Source organism: Trachemys scripta, chromosome 1, assembly GCF_013100865.1.
Source record: "Trachemys scripta elegans isolate TJP31775 chromosome 1, CAS_Tse_1.0, whole genome shotgun sequence".
NCBI lineage: Eukaryota > Metazoa > Chordata > Testudines > Emydidae > Trachemys > Trachemys scripta.
The window spans coordinates 119,182,672-119,202,907 of NC_048298.1; the positions used below are offsets into that span (position 1 = coordinate 119,182,672).

Sequence of the window (20,236 nt, forward strand, 5' to 3'; positions counted from 1 at the left end):
AAGGCCCTAGACCATTTCCATTGGGGTTGCATCAGTTTCTGAGCAGAGCTCCTTTATTTCCTACCAGATGTTCCACTTTATGCCTCAGACTGCGTGGCTTGCTGCACTGGAATCAAATTGTTCTGGAGACTTTCTTTGTTGTTTCTCTGATGTACATTCAACCATCATCACTCTGGCTCTCACCAGCCTTGGTTATACTAAAGGGTGACCCCAACACACCCCCAGTCTTATATTCCCCCCCAGAAATGTATGTCCTGTACTGCCCAGCCCTCTGCAGGACAATTCAAGTTTTATAAAGTCTATTACATCTTTAATATGCCCTGTAGCAGGGTGGTGACCCGCTCCTGCCCGGAAGGGCTTAAAACAGCCCTTCGAGAGGGCTGTGGCAGGGGGAACAGCCCAAGCTGAGTGGGAAACAGGCTCAGCTGGGTCCATGCCCCAATCAGGGCCCAGCTGGCCCTATAAAGGCTTGAGCCTGGAGCTCAAGCAAACACTCTTTCTCTTTAGAGGGAGAAGGGCCTGGCTGCTGGAGAGCATACCTGGGTACCTAAGTTGGAGCAGGGCTGGGGGAAGGCAAGAGAAGCTGGGGAGCTCTGGCCTGGAAACCCTACAGGCTGCAGGCCTAGGGTAAGGCCGACTGGGTACTGGGGTTGCAAAGGGGCAGCCCACGGGTAGGCAGAGGCAGCAGGTCCAAACCCCTCTTTGCCTATGATGAGTGGCTTATACTGCAGTCTGCCCCAGTGAACGGGGGCTAGATGGAGACTGGGCAGTAGCCAAGACTGAGGCAAAGTGGGGATAGTGGGTGGAGGCTCCCCTGGGAAGGGGAGACCCTGAGACTGAGGGGTTTTGCAAGGGGGTAGAAACCCAGGGAAGGGGCACTGGGTCCTGGGAGGGACATGGGGGGGCCAGAGTGAGGTAAGGCAGATCACTGGCCTGCAGAGGGCACTCTGGGGCTGGGACTAGCTAATTTCCAACAGAGACCAGCAGGAGGCACTGCAGGGGTGAGTCCACACGTTTACATGCCCACAAACTTGCCACCCTAAATGGAATTTTCCAGACACGCCAATTTAAATACAAAGAGAGAATTTAACTGAGTACCAGAAATCAGGCATCAGAGTCAGAAATGGTTACAAGAAAAATAAAGATAAGACATTTACTAATGCCTAACTTAACAAACAATATCCGATTCAAGCAAAGTTTCTCACCATATGCTTTCAGCACTCTTACTGACCAAACCTTCTAGGTTAGGACCCCTTCTCCCAGAATCCAATGATGGCTTCATTTGTTACTTCAGGTGCAGTGAATTCAATGGGAAGGGAGAGAGAGAGCAGTGCCTTGGGTGTCCCTCCTTTTTATAGTTTCAGTCCCCTTCTTGTACCATATTTCCAGCGGGGTACCAGGAGACAAAAGGTCTATGTGGAAAGATGTTCGCTGTTGCTTTTTTCTCACCTATTTTGAGCTTCCTTTGTTTACCTTCCTGCTTGATGACTTGGTTTACTGCTTAAATGCAAATTAAGCAGAGCACACATTCCTTTGTTTAAGAGAGTCCTGTTTGCCAACATCAGTTTGGAACATGTGTTAATAACACCATAGAGTGGAATCTTATAACTTAACATACAATGTTGCCACACATATTTTATCAGGATGATAATGATCAGCAAAGTAAGAATTTTCAAATGATACCTCACATGACATACTTTGTACAAAGATTATTACAATAGTGTGTAGGGTGTGAATACAGGAATAATAATATGTCATAATAATATTTACCCACCTACCTCAAAAGAAATGTGTGTAGAATGGGGTAATAGTCCCTCACCTGAGCATTGTAAGGATAATTACATTAAAGATTGTGGGATGCTCAGATACAACAGTAATGAGGGCAAAGTAAGTACTTAAAACAGACAGATACTCTGTGAGGATTAATGAGTTCTTCTGTACAGTGCTTTGAACATTTAAAATGATATATCCATGTTAATCCATACAAACATTTGAGCTCTTCACTGGAGTTAAAAAGGCAAGGTCATATACAGTATGTATCTTAAAAATGCCTCTGGCAGCTCTCAAAATTATAGGCTCAACTATACATACTCATTTTGAACCACAAATACAGAGACTATTGTCATTGTGCAAAAGATATTAAACAATGTAAAACATTCTAGAGCATTCTAGAGCAAATATCTGGTTGTGACAATCTCCTATTGCCTTGCCAGGAGGGTTTGGTGAGATGTTTCTTTTCTCAAAGGTTGCTTTTTCAGGAGCGTATAGAAAACAACCTTTCTTACAATTCAGCCTGAAGCAATAAGGGCTAAGCTATTTTGGGAGATGAGAGATAAGCAAAGCAGAAAACCTTATCAGAGATTTGTCTTGACTTGCAAGGTATTTTCTTTAATGAAAGAATTCAAACAATGGTCAGAAATGCTCTGTCGGTTTAGATTTGTTTTCAGACAAAACTCACTCACACTGCCCTCCTACCAAAATAGGCCTGTTTGGATTAGATTCCTGAGTGTTGCTCTTTGACTTTCGGGATTAAAAACTAGTTAAGAGTCAGAAAACAAAGAATGAACAGAAATAAATGGACAATTCAGAGCACAGACAGAGATTAGTAGTGTGTTTCACCAGGGATCAGTATTGGTTCAACATTTTATTAGGATCTGAGTCCAGATCCAAACTTCTCCAAAGCTGACAGGAGGAGTGAAGTGTTTAGATCCAGGATTTTTGTGTTTGAACCCATCCCTTTTATTTAGTAATTGTCTGAAACATAGGGTGCATAGCAAAGTGGCAAAATGTGCTGAAAACTCAAAATTAGTCACGGCTTGGGAGAATGTCCAGAAAGATCAATCAAAATTAGGTAACTAGGCAATTTAATTGCAGATACATTTCTGTGTAGAACTGTTCCAGTAAAATACAACTGTTCTCATACACACTGAAGGGTTTTAACTCTGTTGTAACTTCCCAACACAATGATCCAGGAAGCCATCCTGAACAAATTAAATAAGATGTTTTCTTGGTGCGTTACAGCTAGTAAGATGTTAGGCTATATAGAAAATGTCATTGTACAAAATTGATGCTACAGTATATCCTCGCCTTGAGTACTGCAATTAGTCCCCTAATTTCTGAAAGGCTATGACAGGAATAGAAAAGAACAATAATGTTTTTAGGACTATGCTAATTCATTGTGGGGAAAATTCACTCCTGTGCAGACTGCCAGCAAAAATCCCAGGCTTCAATTAAACCCCAGATAAATCCTGACATAGGATTTATGTGGGATTTAAGCGATTCATAGGACTTTTGCTGGCCATTTCACCTTGCGAGAGGGAAATCTGGTAGAGGTGGCTAATTTGGGGGACAGTTTGGGTGGATGGGATCAGTGGATGCTGGGTTACAATCTCACACCAGTTCTACACTCATGTCATTCCATTGACTTCATTGGTTGATATCAGTGTAAGTGAGATCACAATTCTGTTCTAACAGGATTCTTTTATTGCTGCGTATCACTGTAGTATGTGAGTGTTTTCCAGAGCACATTGAGTGATATGACTACTGCACTCTGTCATGTGTGGTTCTTTCTCTCCTCCCTTTCTTGAAGGATAAATTTTGTTGGATTTTTTTATTTGAATTTTGGGAAACTGATAAAATGGCTCGTTTTTTGTGGAAGAGTGGACAAGTTACCCAGTACAACAAAGATCATGGGCCCAATGGAAGGGTGGCATCCACAGATGATTCACAATTGGCTTCTTCTGACTCAGAAGCAGCTAGTGGGGGAACAAAGTTGGGTCTTCCCAGAAGGTGATCTAAGGGGTGGTGAGGCTGCTTAAACTACAGGGGGTAAATATCCCATCACACGTCAGGGGCCAGTACCCACCATCTCCAGAGGCTACTATTACAAAGAGGGCACTATACAAACTAATATCCTTAAATGCTTGCTGTTTATTATTTATTAATTTTTAAAGGTAATATTGGCTTTTAGCTCATGCAGTAGAGGCTCATGCATTGAGTTTCAGAGATCCGGGTTCAATTCCAGCTGCCGGTGTTACCTTTGTATGCTGATTTGTAACAGGGACTTGATAGATTAGGTTGTTGGTACAGTGTAGCTCTCATAGAGGCAAATCACAAGGTCCTTAATTCATTTTGAAGGGGGGAGGGATAGCTCGGTGGTTTTAGCATTGGCCTGCTAAACCCAGGGTTGTGAGTTCAATCCTTAAGGGGGCCATTTAGGGATCTGGGGCAAAAATCTGTGTGGGGATTGGTCCTGCTTTGAGCAGGGGGTTGAACTAGATTAGGGGTCAGTAAGCACCGTGGCAGGCCAGGCCAGTTTGTTTACCTGCCGTGTCCACGGGTTCGGCCCATCACGGCTCCCACTGGCCACGGTTCGCTGCTCCAGGCCAATGGGGGCGGCAGGAAGCGGTGCGGGCTGAGGGATGTGTTGGCTGCGACTTCCCGCGGCGAACCGTGGCCAGCCGTGATCGGCCAAACTTGTGGACATGGCAGATAAACAAACTGGCCTGACCCGCTAGGGTGCTTACCCTGGCGAGCAGTGTGCAGGAGGTTGCCAACCCCTGGACTAGATGACCTCCTAAAGTCCGTTCCACCCCTGACATTCTATGAATTGTAGGTGGCTTCAAAGTGGTTTGTATAATTGTTAGATGGTCCCACACATATAGTAAAAGCGATGACTTTACCGATAGTCCCTAAAGGAGGGGAATTGTGATTGTTCTTCCTGTTTGGCTCCTTCAGAATCTGTGTGCTGCTGCTTAGTTTGTGAATATTTGCTGCTCTGAATAAAGCCTGAATTGAAATCCAAATGCAGCGAGCATGCTTCATAATTACGAGGGAACCAAACTTCGGGGATGTTTGTGTGCAGGAGATTAAGGGAATGCAGAGCTGGAGGAAGTTGTTCTTGTTTCCCTCACCGCTCTGGTTTAGGCAACTTTCTGCAGGGTGCCACAAGTTGCTGGGGTCTAGTTGGGTACCACTATGTGTCGCAAGAAGTAGATCTTTGGGGGAAGGCGTGTGTTGGGGGCGGGGGAGAGGAGTTGCAAAGACGTTGATCTTTGGTGGGTGAGGGAGAAGAGTGTGGCAAGAAGTTGAACTTTGGTGATTTGGGGGAAACTCTGTATGTGATTTCGAGCTTGTACCAGTTCTAAACAATCTGCGTAGGAAACATCGCAAAGTGAGAGACGGTGTTGCAGCACTGGTATTGCTTTTTAGTGTATCCCAAGGTGGGTTTGTTTACACCTTCCTTTTGGGATCTGAGATTAAGTAATAATAATAAACAATAGCTATAATGAATAAAGTGCCCAACTTTTGCTTTCACGGAGCTTCATGAAATCACCGCCTCCCCTGCCAAGAGACACGGGGGAAATCGCATCCCCCCCAAAAAACCCACCCTTATTTCCAGCAGGACTCTCGCTCCAACCCTGGAATGCATAAAATTATCTGACTTGTTCTGAGTGACTGTTACCAGCCCCAATCAGCTGGCGCGTGTGGGCTGCCGTTCCAGCCCCTCCCCGGCTCTCTGTGGCCCTTCCCCGCGGGGAGGGAGGTCTCTGGAACTGGAGTGACGTAAGCTCCCAGCTCAGTCCCTGCTTGGATTCCCCTGACATGGTGTGAGAGGCGGAGAGCGAGCCCAGGACGGGAAGAGGGGCGATCGATGGTTTACGAGGCTGCCTAGGGAGAAAGAGCCGCTCTCAGCCTGGGAGAAGGTGTAGCTGAACTTTGAGGAAGGGACTTGGCTGTTTTCCACCCAGGTAAGTGGGTCTGATTGCACTTTGGTGGAAGTCAGGGAAAGAGGGTGGTATTGCAACACCGTGCTGTCTGCAGCTGCTGTTCACGGGGCTCAGCTTCCCTCTGCAGCTCCTGCTCCTCCTTCCAAAACAAAACCAGTCACTTTTCCTTCTCTCTTGGCCTTTGGGTTTCTTTATTTTAACTCACTTTAAGCGCACGGCTGTTCAGTGCAAAGCTACCAGTGAAGGGGTGGTGAGAAAGTACCTAATTCAGTCTGCTTTATAACATTACGGTGTTTGTGTTTAATGGGAATGTTTCTGTAGAAGGGTTGTTTGCAGTAGTTGGAAGGATTTGGTGGTGGTGGTGAGGGGGGTGAGGTAACAGAGTCTGAAGGGAAATGCAGGGAGCTTGCAGCCAGAAAAATAGGAGAGGGTGTGAGAGAGAGAGTGTGTGTGCTTTGTAGTACATTTCAAATCTGGTGTTTGTAAGGATCTGTGTGTGTTTTAAATTGTTTATCTCTCTGGAGAAATGGGGGAGGGAGGATTTATTGAAAAAGAAAACCTGTTGCCTTCAGGTGCCATGAGTTTCTGGCTTCAGGCTCACACCATATTATGTGGAAAAGAGAACAGGAAGCATTGGTTGGTTCTAATGCTGTCTCAAATAACATACTTAATTTGTTGCAATTTAGTGACTGAGACTCTGGTTCTCAATTAAATCATCTAATAGAATTAAAGTGTATTAGCATTGTGGAGTCTATCATCCCCCCCCCCCCCAAAAGACTGCAGGTGATTTTTATGTAATTAAAAATCTGCACTCAATAAGTTATTTGCATTCTGTGGGAGGCTGTGTGAAATTCAGCTACATGTGTTAATTGCAAACCTGTCTCTAAAATCTAATGGAAAGCAGCCTCTTGGGGAAACATTTCAGTTGAATAGCACAGATATTCCTGCTCATCTCAGCCACTTCTCACCCCCCTCCCCTTAATTTTAACACAGGAACATTTTCTGTTGCTTTTAAAGTTCTGCTCTGTCTGAAAAATGAAGGGCTCATGTGAACATAGATGTCTTTATTTCCCTTCTTGCCTGTGAAACTGGAGGCCACAATAAAGTGAGGAGACTGTCTGGGTATTGCTTATTCATTGCAGCAAGACAAATCCACCTTTTGACTACTAAAATATGGTAAAGGTTGAGCTACCTGTGTCAGGTTGGTAGGTAATAAACTGTTCAAAATTTTAAAAGCTACACCTGCCTGTGTTACTTCTACTTTGAAGTTTATTTTAGAGATTGTATGGCCACTCAATGCGGGGAGGGAATAGCTTTCTCCCATCAACAGGCATTGCCTGTTTCTGGATCTTTAGCCAGGGTTTAACTGAAAGAGTCTAGGGTGATGAGTCATGTTTCCAATTCCAGTTTGCTTTCCTTAGTCCAAAGGAAACTAACCCCCTTTCCTCTCCACCTTGTGTCATCTCCACAAGGCAAGGGGAGTCAGTTTCACTGTGAATAAGGCTAGCTGACACTCAGACTCATGGCACTAGACTGGTGTATATCGAATGGCATCATCGCCAGCCCCGCCGATGGGCATGAAAACTAGATGTGATTTGTGCTCCTCATCGGGGAATGTCTGTATTGGGAAAGTAAACAGGTGATGACAAAATTTAGACTACTGGACTCTTTGCTAACTGGCCACTTAATAGGCTTAAAAAATGAAGTTGATTAGAAGGGCTAAATTTAAACATGCCATACTTCTGTTACTGCAAAATACAGTGCATTATAGCAGGAGGGTTGAGGTTGAATCTGTGTTTGGGTTGCCATACTGTGGGCACCAGAGTGTATTTCTAGACAGTCACTAGCTACAAGCCATGGAGAGAGACCGCTTTTAGGAAAGTGGTGAGGGAAAGGTGTGCTTAGGTTTAAGCTCTAACAATTCTGGGATTTAGTAGGACGCTTCTAAATAGAACCACTAAAATGCTAGGTGCACCTTGAATTAGCAATGTTTCCCTCTCCAGGGCCCGGTCTACGCACAGTTCTTGTAGAACTATTTTGGTTAAGCTTTTTTGCCAGAATATTTATACCAGAACAACCCCTAGCATGGATGAAGCTATTCCAGTATAAAGATTCCTCTAACTGGTATAGCTTATTTACCTTCCCTTATGGCAATAGTTATGCTGGTGTAACTGTATCCACTCGAGGGGGATTTCAGAGTAGCAGCCGTGTTAGTCTGTATCCACAAAAAGAACAGGAGTACTTGTGGCACCTTAGAGACTAACAAATTTATTAGAGCATAAGCTTTCATGGACTACAGCCCACTTCTTCGGATACAGGATTTCAGTAGTAAAATGTGTAAGTGGCTTGTTGGAGAGACAAAGGGGGTGAGTTAATATCTTTTATTGGGCCAACTTCTGTTGGTGAGTTGGTGCAATAAAAGATATTACCTCACCCACTTTGTCCCTCTGATATCCTGGGTCCCACACGGCTACAACTACACTGCATAAGTCATTCCTTGTGGCACATACTGAAATGGCAGCAGGGCTGAGCAAAACAAATATCTGCATTCCTCAAACTGAGTCCTCGAAGGGAAAATGTTCTTCATGCTTGTGTGATCAAATATCTGACAATAAAATGTCTTGGTGTGTCAAATCCAGATTTATTGCTTCTATTAAAGGCAAGAGTCAGAGTTTAAGAATTTACATTCCTGAAGAGCAAGTGTGACTTCTAATTTTTGGTAACATCGTAAATGTAGATTTCAATAAAATCAGTAGCAAGGTAATCAGTGAGGCAGTGTTCTAGCACTGGGTTAGGAACCAGGAGACCTGGGTTCTGTTCTTTGCTCTGATGCTGACTTGATGTATCTAGTCTTCTAAGCTCTGAGTGCCTCACTTTCCTCATGTCTGGACTGGGGATAATAATATCTACCTTGCAGAGATGTTGGGAGGCTTAGTCCATTAATGATGGTATCGTGCTTTAAGATCCTCTCCTGGAAACTGCTACAGAAGTGATATGTACTGCAAAGTGATGCTGATATGATAGCAAATATGTATTCTATTGTTCACTGATTAAGATTGGTGTTATTGGTCCTGGAATACGAAGTTTGTTACTTTTCTCCTCAAAGTCAATGGGAGTTACATGTGTTTATCTTGGAGCAGAGCTTGGCCTGGAGGGTGGCGATTCTCTAGTTTCAGTGGCGTCACGTCAGTTTTTGAAGCATGCTTCCTTTGAGCAAGGCACTGTTACGCTTAGCATCCATTAACCCTCTTACATGAATGACATGGATGGCCTGAGCCAGTGTTCAAATCCAGTGTATTCATAGCTGGATTTTTGGTTTGGTCCCATTTCTAGTTAGTGTTGCATTTAACAGCTTGACTGAAGGATATTTAAGTGGGTCCATCCTGCCCACTGGTATTAAAAAAGAAATCCACATTCCTTTATTTAAAGTTCTGTGTGTTGTAGTAAGTCTGGTCAGTAATATAACTAGTTTACTGAATACCTGTGAAATTTAGGGGACGTACAGAGACAATTTATACTCTATAAACAACTTGAAGTCAGTTACATGAGGTGTAAGTCAGCACTGAATTTGGTCCATTCTGCTACCTGGGCTGTCCTCTGCTCTGTGCCACAGGGGTATGGGGTGTTGGTAAGACTCCTTCCTTCCCAGCTCCACCCACCACCCCCATTCACTATTACCACTAAACTGCTCTGTAGCCCAAATGCATACCTCCCACTGGGAAGGATCTACATGGCAGAAGGTCTTTGGGATTCACATCTTCCATAGCGCATCCTGCCTGCACACTCAACCATTCCCTGCAGAGCTCAGCTTTATGCAAGGGGTCCATATCCCGCATGGCCCCTTGAGGCCCTGCTTCCCTCACCTGGTGCAGGGGAAATGCCTAAGTTCTACTACCAAGGGAAGCCTCTCCAACCACAGATTTTGCCCTTGATGTACACACCTGTTCCCTCCAAATTCTTGATCAAGACTCTCTCTCCCCCCCGCCCCGAGAATCCACCCTAGAGTTTACATAGAGCCCTTAGACGGTGAGCTGTTTGCAGAAGGGATTTTATCTCCTTATGTGTTCGTACAGTGCCTACAAAGGGACCTGGTTGGGAGAGGGGCATTTAGCTGCTACCACAGTAGAAATAGTTGTAGTCCAGTGCATGTTGGGACAGGAGAGAGGAGATAATGGAGTGCCATGTGAAGACTCCTGCAGTTCAGATATGGTCAGCAAAGCTTCCAGGTATGTACCTTGCTTTTGTCTCCATGCCTCTGTAACCACTTGCAGAGCTGTCATCATGGAGATATGCATGTCAGCAGGACAGTGTACCCAAGACAGCCGCTTCTGTTGTTGAACTCATTATTTTCAGTCTTCAAAGAGAAATTCAAACTCTTCTGCAGCTGTAAAGCTACACAATTACTGTGTGACCTATTTCTAGCTTGCATGTTAAAAATCTGAATATGGAGAAGTTATTAAATATTCTAAGCTGATAAATTCTGACTGACTCTTTTGGAGGCCAGATTTACTGTATATTTCTGTGGTGAGGTTAATCTCAAATAGAGACCTGATGATGAGGATGATGTCCCCTAGCTCACATATAAGCTCTTTTCAACCCTAAATCTCTTTAAGTGCCCTACAAAGGGGATCCGAATCACTATCCGCACTTTTGAGATGGGGAAAATGTAGCCTAATAAAAAGAATGAACTCCAAACACCCTGGAATCTTTGCATATGTACAGTTAACAGTGACCTCCCCTAATAGCGGTTGCTCACTATTACCAATCATTCATAGGTAGCGCGTGAGTCCTCTGTTTGGGGAGGCTCATACATGAGCGCCGGAAGCAACTGAGAAGTGGGGACGAGCCACTGGTGCCTGGACTGTGGCCTTGCCCCCACTCTATCTCTTCCCCCTGAGGCCCCACCTGCTCACTTCTCTCCACCCCCTCCTCCAAGGACTTCCCACCCGCTGCTCGCTCCTATCTGCCTCCTTCCTGGAACAGGAGGGGCCACGGCCCCATCACTTTTTCCCACCTTAGGTGAGCAAAGTGGGAGGAGGGGCTGGAGAGGAGTAAGCGGCGGGTGACGGGAGGCCTCAGGGGAAGAGGTGGAGTTGGGGCAGGAAGAGGCAGAGTGGGGGTGGTGTGGAGCATGGGCGGGCCCATAGTCCAGGCGCCAGTGCTGGTTCTCCCCCCTTCCCCCCACACCTATGGAATTTCGCTTCTGGCACTCCAAAGGTGGTGGCGGGCCACCCGTGCATTCATTTCATTAGTAAACTTGCTCTGGCTCTGAGACCTAATCTTGACATGCCTTAGCAAGAGACAGTCTCTTCCCTAAGGAGCCTACAGTCTAGTAGGGTGACCAGACAGCAAATGTAAAAAATCGGGACAGAGGGTGGGGGACGGTAGGCGTCTACATAAGAAAAAGCCTCAAATATCGGGGCTGTCCCTATAAAATTGGGACATCTGGTCACCCTGCAGTCTAGGGGGAAGATATTCAAAGGCACAAAGGGGAGTTAGATGCCCAACTAAGTGTATGCCCACTCTAATCACAGGGTATGCCTGCAGTTTCTGTAGACATACCTGAGCTAACTTTGATCTAGCTAGCTCAGGTACTGGAGCAGTGAAGCCTTGGCAGCATAGGCTTCAGCGCAGGCTAGACAGCTGAGTAATTACTCAGAGTTCTGGATGGCCTTGTATAGCCCATGCTGCTGCAGCGTCACTTCTCCAGTAGGTAGAGCAAAGCTAGTTCAGGTAGGTGTGCATGAGCTGCAATGACTCCCCCTTAGAAAGTGTCATCCCACCCTTTCCTCATAATCTTTTTAATAGAACTGGTCAATAATTATATTACAACATCATTTAAAAATAAAAAAAATACTGAGCCCGATTCTCCTCCCACACCAGTTTTATACCTAACTCTGACTTCCGTGAGACTCAGGAATAACTCCACTGCTGTGAGAGGTGAATTGGGCCCCGCTCAGTTTTGAGATGAGTATCCAGTACTCTTGTATTAGGTAGGTGATCTGAAAACTGTGAAGAAACTGCTTAGAGCTATGTAAAGACAGTTTCAGAAATCAAGATAATATATAGCAAGTTTATCTTCAACATGCTTTACGAATGCTAATCTTCACAGCACCCTGTGAGAGAGGGTGAGTATTGTCCCTAAGAGGTATTTGTCTTGCCCAAGGTTTTGAAGGAGTGGGTATCAAATCCAGAATTAGAACTCAGTCCTCTTCTTGGAGCATTAAACTGTTTCTCTTGCCAATAGGTTACCTGGAAATATGAATGCTTCACTGTTGGGTAGGGGTGTGCACAGGAATTTAAATCTGACTGCTTTTGGAGGGGCATGTTAGAGCAGCTGCTGAGGGCTGGAGCAGCAGCTGGGGATGGGACCAGGGCTGGCACAGAAAAAAATATATTTTTAGACAAATATTGGGGATGGGGGGGCCCATGCCCCTGCTTGCCCCCCACCCCCCCTTGTGCATGCTCCTGCAGTTGGGTTACATATCTAACTATTTCGCTTCACAGTCGTTGTACAGCCAAGGCTTCAGATGATGATTACATCAAGTGAGGAAAACAATGGTTATATCAGTGGGATACTGTGTTTTCAGATCTTTCCTGTGGAGGTTGGCCTTGTTTATTTGTTTTTAAACAAAATATCCAGCCAGGGGATTAACTGTGAACATTTTCCAGGGTGCTGTGATTTATGCAGTCACTTTTCTGACTGAACAAGATGACTTGTAGTTTTGATTCAGATCAAACTAAGGATAGTGGCTCTCTCTGCTATTTTTCTAATTGTAGGGAACAAACTGTTCATCACCAGTATGGGGTTTATTATTTTTACTAAGGGTTGGAATTTTCTGTTAATAATCAGTCATCAAACTGGATTTGCAAACTCTTACCTGTGATGTGTGTTGTCCTTCCTATGAACTTATATGGTTTCCCCACATTTGTAGCTTTTATTCCTTTCTATCTTTGTTGTGGACTGGAAAAATATGGTGGATAAAAGCTTGATTTTTGCAATGAATGTGTGCCTGGTTTTGTCAAAAGCCCAAACTAAACCAACCATGTAATAGAGCTGATTGTGCTGCATGGAAATGTTTAAATAACACATATTGCAGCCATGGCCTTTCTTAGGCCTCAGTCGTTCCCTCCTGCGTGGAAATAATTTGTGAGGGAAGGGGACAAGGTTGTGAAAACTTGGGCAAGGTTTGGCAAGGCCGGAGACCAAGCCCTTGATTAGCTGTGGAACTGTGAGAAATCGGGACTCAAACACCATGGATCCCACATCAAGATGTGCTGCTCCTCCACATTTCTCTCGTGGTGGAAAGAGTACTTCTGCAATTGAAGCAGCACTGCCTTGTGTGCCAGGCTCCAGTTAAACCCAGCGTTTCCTCTGAATGTGGAGGGTGTAACACTGCTTTAGTACTCCCTCAGCTTTAGGCAGAAATGGTCCTATCTAGGCAGGATATGCTGCATAGCGGCTGTTCCTCTCCTCCACTCCTGGCCTGCTCCACCTCTTCACCCCGCAAGCATTTTAATAGGGTGAATGTAAATGTATACCAGGGGTCGGCAACCTTTCAGAAGGGGTGTGCCGAGTCTTCATTAATTCACTCTAATTTAAGGTTTCGCGTGCCAGTAATACATTTTAACGTTTTTGGAAGGTCTCTTTCTAGAAGTCTATAATATATAACTAAACTATTGTTGTATGTAAAGTAAATAAGGTTTTTAAAATGTTTAAGAAGCTTCATTTAAAATGAAATTAAAATGCAGAGCCCCGCAGACCGGTGGCCAGGACCCAGGCAGTGTGAGTGCCACTGAAAATCCGCTCACGTGCCGCCTTTGGCACGCGTGCCATTGGCTGCCTACCGCTGATGTATACTCTAGGAATGAAGAATGTAGGCCATGCTTATGTGATGGGGGACTATCCTGTGAAGCAGTAACTGAAAAAGACTTGTGGTTCGTGGTGGATAATCCAGCTGAATGTGAGCTCCCAGTGCAATGCTGTGGTGAAAAAAGCTAATGCAGTCTTTGGATTTATAAACAAGGGAATCTCAAGTAGGCATAGAGAGGTTGTTTTACCTCTGTATTTGGCACTGGTGTGTGACCACTGCTGGAATAGTGTGTCCAGTTCTGGTGTCCACAATTCAAGAAGGATGTTGATAAATTGGAGAAGGTTCAGAGAAGAGCTGCAAGTATGATTAATGGCTTTGAAAATCTGCCTTCCCGTGATTGACTTAAGGAGCTTCATTGATTTATCTTAACAAAGAGAAGGTTAAGGGGCAACTTGATTACAATCAGTAAGTACCTACACGGGGAATAAATATTTAATGATTGGCTATATAATCTAGCAGAGAAAGGTAGAATATCATCCAAAGGCTGGAAATTAAAGGTAGACATTTTCAGACTGAAAATCAGGTGTAAAAATTTAACGGTGAGAGTAATTGACCATTGGAATAACTTACCAGTGGTGGATTCTCCATCACTGACCATTTTTAAATCATACCTAGATGTTTTTCTGAAAAATCTGCTCTAGGAATTATTTGGGGGGAATTTCTATGGCATATGTTAGACTAGAGGATCATTATTGTCCTTCTTGGCCTTGGAATCTGTAAGTATGAAAAGTCACCTCAAGTGCACAGAAAGTTTTATCTATGCAGACAGTGGAACATTCTCTTCCCTTGTACAGCTACCCACAACATTTTTCAAGACATTCCTACAGTTTTCTCTCTGCTGCACTGCAGAATGGAGAGGAACATACAGTAGGGGTTTGTGTTCTCTATGGTTTATGTTAGAGTCCCTTTAATTTGGGGCCCGAGACCTGAGTATGTGTGAATAGAAATGTTTGTGGTTTTCAGTTTCAGCACAAATGTACATTTAATACTTCCTCTTGTGTTGTGAACCCCAAATACAATTACAAAACATGTTAACTCCTGGGAATCAGACAGTGAAAATAACTCTACGTGTAGATCCATTGTAGTTTCATTTTCTGTATCCCATCCAAAGTAAAAAGTAAAGTCCACCTAAAGAGACAGCCACAGCTTTTAACTGGGAAAGCAGCTTATTTAAGAGCCTAAATATAGATTTAAGTTTCTACTTAGTTAGAACTTTTTTGAGCTAACTGCATAAATGGTGGACAGACTGTTATATTTTTTAAAATGTTTTAATATTACGAAGTGTTATTGATAAGAAATATGTTCTAGTAGTAGTAGTAATCCCCACAAACATCCTTGGGATGTAGATAAATATCATCCCCATTCATCACATGGAGAGAGGTAGGCAGGAAGTTTGAGTGACTTGTCCAAGACAGCTTCACAGCTTGTGTTAAACTCAGGACTTCCTGACTCCCAGTCCTCTGTTCAGACCACAAAACAGTGCTTCTCTAGCCAAGGCATTAGAGCCAGGACTAGAGCTAACTAAAGAGTTCCTGAGTGCCAGTGCTGTGACTTTTTAAAAAAATCTTGACATCTTTGTAACAGCAGATTGCATGGGTGGGTACATTAACATTGACACCCATATGCTGGGCACGGTACTTCAGCCCTTACATGAGTGTTCTTATGGGAACAGTCCCATTGACTTTACTGAAACTTCTGATGGGAAGTTGTATGCTGATCTGTCTGTGTAGGTGTATGCTCGTCCCCCTTCATTGTTTGCTTATAAATCTTACTGGGGAGAGTAAGGTTCAGACTTGTGAACCATCTACTGCAGTACCTGAATTCCTTTATCATAGGACATAGAGGGGAATCTAATTATAGGACTTAAATTTTGTTTTAAAACATACTGATTTATGACAAGTAGTTATTTTCAAAGGCTTTTATGGCACCATATGTGAGAGGTTTGAGAGAGCAGCTTTATTCGACTGTTTTTCATGAGAGAAGTGATTAAAATAACAGAGGGATGGAAAAGTCGGGCCATAAAATGGATGATGGGGTTTAGTGGGAGTTTATTTTGGCTAACTTTGTACTTGTTTAATGCCTGGTCATAAGTGTCTTACCTACAAATTGACTAGTCAATAACTGCCACTGAAAAACGTAGAACTTATATTTCAAATATAAAAATAGAATCCAAGTTCTCGTTACCAAAAGCTTATCAAACACTTTAATGTTTGAAAGGGGAATTGAAACTACTTAAGCTGGAGACCTGCAAAATAGCAAGATGATTCTTTTAAATTACAGTAACCAAAAAAACAAACAAACCAACCTCTTGTTTTCAAGGCCCTACCCTATAGTGCCTTGTCTGAATGACCGAAGGATAAAATTAAGACCACACATGCATTTACTACATTAACAGGGTGGTGTTTTGGTACTAGCAGAAAAGGTGGCACTCTGCTGAGTCTGTGACAGCTTTACACATAGCTGCCCATCTGTTCTCTGTAGCATGCAAAGTCCTCTGAATTCTAATACTACACCAGTTACATGATTCAACTGTTCTGAATGGTTTTAATTTAAAACATCACTAGTATTAGGTGAGTTCAGCCAGAGTGCCTCGTTCAGAGATAATGCTGACTCTGCCTCCTTAATTAATTGTGCTGTACACTTTTCCTTCCTGCAAAAAAAATCCCCATTCAGCAGCACGAATCAAGAAAACAGGAACAATTCTCCCCCGTTGCACCCATGAACGCTGCAGAACCCTCAGAGTCAAATCCCATACCTGGTGTAGGCAGGTTCAGTTGAAGTCAATGGGAATTAAGCGTGTTTATCCCCAGGGATGATTTGGCCCTTTTGTTTCTTCTTCTTTGTATTACAGTAGCACCTATAAGCCAACTTTTGGACACTGTACAAACACACAGCCCATACCTCAAAGAGCGTACTATCTAAATACACAAGGCGGACAATGGGTGAGAGAGGAAACAGCTGCAAAGAGAGGTGAAGGTCACACACCGGATCAGTGACAGAGCAGGAAATAGAGCCCAAGCCTCTTGGTTCCCAGTCCTGTGACTTACCCACTGGACTGCTGCTTCCTCCAAATGTCTTTGCTTTTGTCTGTCATCAGATTCTCCAATTATAAGGAAATGGTCAGTTTCCTGAAAAGCGGCAGTTTGCATCATGAGTTGAATTTTCCTAAAGTTTAGAGGTGATCAGAAACCTGGGGTTTGGTTCAGGCTTTTTAAAAGGATCAGAATCACCCACAAAGTCTGGAGGTGCATTTCCCCAAAGTTTGGAAGTGTTCAGACAGGGTTATACAACTCAGGTCTGTCTCTTGTAAATGTGAGTATATCTTGGCTAAACAGTGCCTGAGGGTCAGGCAGAAATATCACTCTTCCACAGGGATTTGAAAGGGGGTGAGCATTAGCACAGATCAGTTGTTTAGGATGGCCCAGACCAAGGGGAGTTTGTAATAATATGCAATAAGATTAAGAAAAAGAAATCGTTGGTTCACCGGAGGCAGGAGACTTCTGAAAATGAGTAAGTAAAATTGACAGGTAAAGATGTGTGTAGGGCCAAATTAAGATCATGTGATATATGACTCAAAACAGGATTCTAATAATTGTCATTAATGCCTTCCCTGGGGAGCCTTTGCTGCTTAGACTGCATCTCAGGAAAGACTTCCTGCTGCTGAGAGACATGCTGTTGGACTTCTATAGAAATTACTCCAACAACCTATAGTTCAATAGAGAATCCATTTCTGCTGGAGAATCCTGTAGGCTGGTATTAAACGTTCTGTGGAAAGGTGGTTATTCACCATTACATTTCAAAGGACTCTTTCATAAGGGATGCTGACCGGGAGATGTACTGGATTAGCTTTAACTTATGTGATTTTTCTCATTATGTATGTTCATAGATGCCTCTCGTGTCTTGGTTTTTTTGAGTCTGGATCTTCTGAATCTCAGATTACTACCCTAACCACTAGACTCTCTTGAGCAGATTTTAAAAAAATCCACCAACAACCACCAGGTATTTTTACGGAACCTGTCCATTGTAGATAACTGGGGTGAGTTAGGCGCTCCAAATGCAATGGTGATGGGTGGGATATAAAAATCAAGTAGAACAGAATTGGGTAACTGGGATACCATGGCAATTTCCTCTATTTCTATCCTTAGTTGTACAGAATATAAGTCGGGGCAAGATATGGCTCAGTAAGTGGTAGGTGCACTGAGATGCCTGGGTTAGCAAGCCATAGGAGTTAGTCCCTCCGTGCAGAAAGAAGGAAGGGCTAGCTGGGAAAGCCCTGTTCTGCTGGACTCTAGTCTGCCTGCCTGCACAAAACCATCCTTTTGCTGAATTCCATTTTAAAATTGGGACAAAGGAAACTTTTTGAATTCTTAATGGAAATCTCCGTGGAAAGTTTTCATTTTGACAGGGCCCTGAAAAGCCAGTCAGTTGGATTTCCAAAGCCTGTGGTATTTGTGTCGCACCCAACTGAGGTTCATTTAACCTGTCACAGCACCTTATTTGTTTAAAGAAACATCCGGGAAGGTTTGGAAATATTTCCTGGCTAAGCTCATGTAGATAGGTTTCCAACATTCTCTTTTAATTATTTCAGTAGATATGCTTCAGTCATCCAATGGGCCTATTTTTCTTGCTGTGTTCAGGGCTGAGGCCGGCATTTGCTATGGGGTAAAGGTAGAGGGAATTTTCGAGGTGGTCACGCAAGTGGAGGAGGACATGTGTTTCTACCCACCATCCTTCTGGCAACAGTTACTTTCTTTTGGTCTACACCCTGTTGGCAACCACATACATAAACCCATAGCTTCTAGCTGAAAGCATCTTCTAGGGGTCAGTATGGGCTGGTTATAATAATGGGAGAAGCTGTAGGGTCAGCATTTTTAACACTGTCATCTAAGTCTGCTCTTGATACTGGTAAAAACATCGGTATCTTGTCTACACTACCGTGTACACTCCCACTAGATCTAATTCATTACAGCATAAAAAAGCCTGAAGGTGATAATGCCACTCTAAGGGTATGTAGGTGGAGCCTACGCCAAAGGAAGGGGTTTTTCTGTTGGTATAGGAATACCACTTTCCCAGATGATTAGTTATGTTGACAACAAGGATGTAAATATCTGTTAAAGTTAATGGGTTAAACAATAAAATTGTTTAACCGGTTAACCGTTAACCAAGGTCGCTCCAGCGGGCCAGTGTGGGGTGTCAGGGGCTGGGGTCCCACCAGGGCTGCAGTCCTCCTGGGGCTGCAGTCCTGGGGTCCCACCTGCCCTCCAGTCCCGGTGTGGCTGGCCGCCGGGATAAACGGTTACGGTCCAGTTAACGGTAAGCCTCATGGTACCGGTTAACCAATTAACCTTCTACATCCCTAGTTGACAGGAGCTCTGAGGGCTATGTCAGCATGTTTGGGGGGGGGGGGGGGAGAAAGAGGGGGAGGTTTCACACACCTGACAGACATAGCTATGCTGCTATAACTCTAAAGTGTGTAGACCAAGTCTAGGCAACTTTCTGGGGGAGCTTAAAACTGATTGATCCATTTCTCCCTTTTGTCCCCCTCCTACGTCTCACTGCCCCAGTGGAAGCAAAGAAAGTAACACTGACTATACATCCACCTCGCCACCTTCAGGGTTCTTTTGGTTACTTAAAAAGTGCGTTATAAGTGAATTTAACCTTAGCAGTGAAGATGTCACTGCACAGTTTCTTGTTCACCATTCCTTTGTCAGTTGCATGGCTGGCTTTGCTTCAGATTGTTCATGCAACACAGAGATAAAAAAACAAATGATGTCGTTTTAAGGGTGGTGCAAGTAAACTTCCTGCTTGTTTTAGTGAATTGTTCCACAGAGATAATTCTGTGGGTTTAACTCTATTGCTGTGATTAATTTATTCTGAAATTAATTTTTAAAAATATTTTGGTAAGTGAGAGAAATGTGTGTTGTTGTTGTTTTTTAATATAAGGTAAAAAAAAAATCTTACTAGATTTCACTGTATCTTTAGAATGAGCTCTGAATCCCTAATTTTTGCATAGCTTTATCCACATGGCAGAGAGTAAGGGCGTATACGTGGAAAAGTCTTATAATTGCTTGTCATGCTGATTGGTCATAACACAAGGTAGAAAGAGACCCTTCTATACTAAAGCTGAGGCTGAGGTGTGCATATGATAGAAGGGATGCCAGCGTTCTCCTAGGGTGACTTCAGACAGCATGATCAAAATTGATAACTGACAGATTGCTGTATAGCCTGTAAAAGTAACTATAGTTCAGCTGTTAGAAAGGAGGGTTAAGAGCAGAGTGGCTCAGCTCAGCTGATAATCCATCACTAGGCTGTAACGCATGGGGAAAGTAGAAACAACTTAAGGAGGAATCTTCTTATCTACTATGCCAAGGTCTATGAACTTGTTGCTATTCTAGATAAGATTTCTAACTTAACCATTCAGAGGCATCCATGCCAGTTACTGGGCAGCTGTTGGCTCTAGGCAGTAGCTTATTTGTAGTGGCAATCATGGAAACTTCCCCTAGTGACTTGGTTCTACATATTCTATAACTTGCCAGCTATTGAATGTATTTTCCTTCCCTCTTCTGTAGTTTGCATTGCAGTTGCTAAGTATGTTGAAAGTGGAGTTCCACGCTAACACGAGCAATGCTGCTA

The 20,236-nt window shown here is 43.7% G+C and overlaps 1 protein-coding gene across 12 annotated transcripts in view; it reads left to right on the forward strand.

Annotated features, from left to right (window-relative positions):
• Window positions 1-5,564: 5,564 nt before the first annotated feature.
• PPFIBP1 (PPFIA binding protein 1) overlaps window positions 5,565-20,236 on the forward strand; it is a 171,846-nt gene continuing 157,174 nt past the window's right edge. For all 12 annotated transcript variants that reach the window (XM_034783095.1, XM_034783084.1, XM_034783103.1 and 9 more), the window contains exon 1: window positions 5,565-5,750. The gene's annotated coding sequence lies outside the window, so the exon portion shown is untranslated. The remainder of the gene's footprint in view (window positions 5,751-20,236) is intronic.